A 3,311-nucleotide genomic window follows, 5' to 3' on the forward strand; every position below is an offset into this window, starting at 1 on the left:
AGTCAAAGTATTTTGTATTTGTGAACAGTAAAAACCAACTGTGATACTAGTTGATGAGATCCAGGAAAATTGCTCATAGCTATCATTGCTATCACATTCTCTTGCTTTCACCCTTAACCAACACAGACAGACACAGTGGTGTCAGAGAAAATTGTAATCAAGCATTTATACAGTCCTCCATATTCAATCCTCTATATAACTGTGGAGCAAATAAATGACACTGCTGTTAAAAAAAAAAAAGCACACTTATTATTGCATTTTACCAGTGACACTACTGAATCAAACTAAATATCATATCTAGTAAACCCATTTTAATGACCAGTTCCAGACATCAAATTTATGTAGCCCTATTTTCTTGGGGTTGGTGTTCTAATTATTGAACAAATGATTCTATCTTTAAGAGTTGGTTGACTTGCTTATTTGAAACTGCTTCCCAATAGTGGTCAACAGTATCCTTCCAGCTGAGATCTGAGGAATTGAAACAGTTCTTTGTGACAGGTGCAAGGGAAGAACATATCAGATAGATAATCAAGACTTGAGAGCATCCTATAAATCTAGCTTTATAAATAGTGAAAGTCACTAACCACCATGTGTCCACACTGAATAGCACGGTTTCTATACAATTAAATATTGCTGGCATCTCTTCTTTTCATCTTGGCTATTGATTTATTAGCCTATTTCTCTGGTTGTTAGCACTTACACAAATGGTAATCAACACAAGGGAAAGAATATGTAACAGTCCAATGTGAGACTTTTCAGTAAGTAGTCCAATGATAAGACATAGATGCCTGATGGAAAATTGTGTAAATGGTGCTTTGAGATTACTTGTAATTGGAGGGTATAGTGGATGCCTAAGGATACTTTGAAAGATCTCCTCTTTCTAGTATGTTTCATTAACTCTAGAGCACCTGTTTTCAAAAGTCTTACTCGCAACACTTCCTCCGAATTTGGGTTATTGCTCTATTTGGGGGCGTTTTTCAGCAAGTAAGCAGTGGTTTTACTTTGTATAATGCCTGCTCTTGTTCATATTTCTTTCTTATGTGTCCTTAGTCTATTGGAAAAAATTATTAAGTGACTAAATTTTGTGGTAAGAAAATTTTTTTCTCGAATTTCTGCTGGAATGAAAAGATTAGTTGGTTTATATCTGGCCTCCAGTGATAATGTGAAGTGTGAAAAATTTATAATTTGCAAGGAGATGAGGGGATTTTTTATTTTTAATTTTTGTTGGTTGTTGTGTATGGACAACATGCCTTTATTTGTTTATTTTTATGTGGTGCTAAGGATCGAACTCAGTGTCTCATACAGGCTAGACAAGCACTCTGCCACTGAGCTACAGCCCCAGCCTCTGAGATGAGAAGCTTTTATACAGTACTTCTACCTGAGCTATTTTAAAAATTATTAGAGCATATTGATTATACAGAAATATTTCATAATAACATATTTGTACATAGATAAAAACATATTTTTGCCTAAAATCATAATTTGATCAATATTCTTCCCCATTATATTCCCTACCCTCTCCTCTTTCCCCTAGTCTTCATCCTGTTCCTCAACAAACATTGGTATTTAAAAATTTTATTTTTTTCAGACACATTGAGTCAGGTTCCCATCAAGTGATTTAAATGAAGAGCCTAATTGAGAGACTAAACACAAATGTGTGAGCAAGGTTATTCAACAAAACTAGTTTGAAGGAGAAGGTAGGCAGACATCAGTAACTTCTGGAATCCATTAGGCCTTCTGGCAGGAGCTATGGTCACAAAGGGAACAACAACTGCCAGGGACATGATCCCTAAATAAAGAAAGATTCAGAAAAAACAAAAAACAAACAAACAAACAAAAAAACCCACAGGCTTCTCTCCTTGCACCACCTGACTTTAGTCAGTAGCTCCCATTTGCTGAATGCTAAGAGAAGCTGGTGGGCGAGGGAGCTCAGGTGGTATGCTGAGGAAATGTTTTTCTCCAGCACATGGAAGAGGTAGAGAAGGAAGAAGGATGTACCGAAGGAGACACATAGAAAATGTGCTAGACAGAGGATCAACATCTGGCCAAGATTCCTTGTATAAAGTGAGGGAAGTCCATAAATTTGGGGGGATAATGTGAACAGAGAAAATATGGTAAAGTGGATGCTGAGATTATCTAGTCTAATACTTGTATTTTTACATATGAAACAGATCAGAGAGTGATATACATCCAATATCACACAGTTAAGAAGCCTTGGTTCCAAGGCGAGAATATCTCCAAGTTATCAAACATACAAGTGGTATAATAGGAAATTATAATTCAGGAAGTTAATTTGGCAACAATATATAGAACATCTTTGAAGAGAAGGATATTGGAGGCAAAGACACAAGTTATGAAAATATTGATAAAGTCTGGAAGCCCAAGGAATGTGAATATGTTAGCAGCCAGCTCAGGACCCCTGGGAGTTTGGTGGCTGTGAAGGGCTGTCCAGAACATTGAGCGGCTAGGGGCCATGGACAGCCTCCCACATTACCAAGGACAGGCTGCCAGGGCCCCATTCTAAGACCCCAGAAGAATCAGCAGCCACCACCAAGAAGTATAATATGCATGTGAAAGACTAGGAGAACCTTACCTGGATGATGGCTTGGGGTATGATGACCACCCAAAGCTCCCTGATTGCTCACAGCATGAGAGGGATCCATGGTATGACTGGGACCACATAGACCTAAGGTTGAACTGGGGTTAACCGATACACTGGAACCTGGACATGTCCATCATGAACCGTGTGGATATATACCCCACACCTGTTTCACGGAATACTGTGTGTAAGCACCTTTTTTGGCTTCATGGCCTTCAAGATCTTCATATTCTTGGTGAGAGAGAATTATCCCACGTAGCAGCCTGTGAAGCTGAAGCAGTATTCTTATAATAATCTGTACTTGGATCAAATAATCTATTGTTACTCTTTGACATAGTAACTGGAATATGTGAGAATCTGGTTAATATATACAGCAGTATATGTCTCCAATCTTGAGATGTTTGTAAAGCTGTTGAAATACCATGTTATGGATGTACCCATGGATCAAGCAGGGGAGGTAATGGAGCCATGTTATTTATTTTTTAGAGGAAAAATATGTGTCTTTCCTAATTTTTCCTCTGGTCTACTGGACAGATGACTTGTGTGGACTTTATTTAGTAAGTTCTAAGAATATTTTATTCTTGAATTTGATATTGATAAATTAGCAGATTTCAAAAAATTTCAAATGAGAGAAAATTTACCTATTTCAGATTATTTGATAAATGTGTTATAACTTGTTTCTTTCTTTTCTGTCTTTTGCTGCATACCAACA

At 37.3% G+C, this 3,311-nt stretch overlaps 1 pseudogene; it reads left to right on the plus strand.

Annotated features, from left to right (window-relative positions):
• Positions 1 to 2,395: 2,395 nt before the first annotated feature.
• Positions 2,396 to 2,936, plus strand: LOC107147584 (annotated as a pseudogene).
• The last annotated feature ends 375 nt before the right edge of the window (positions 2,937 to 3,311 follow it).

Source organism: Marmota marmota, unplaced genomic scaffold (assembly GCF_001458135.2).
Source record: "Marmota marmota marmota unplaced genomic scaffold, marMar, whole genome shotgun sequence".
Lineage (NCBI taxonomy): Eukaryota > Metazoa > Chordata > Mammalia > Rodentia > Sciuridae > Marmota > Marmota marmota.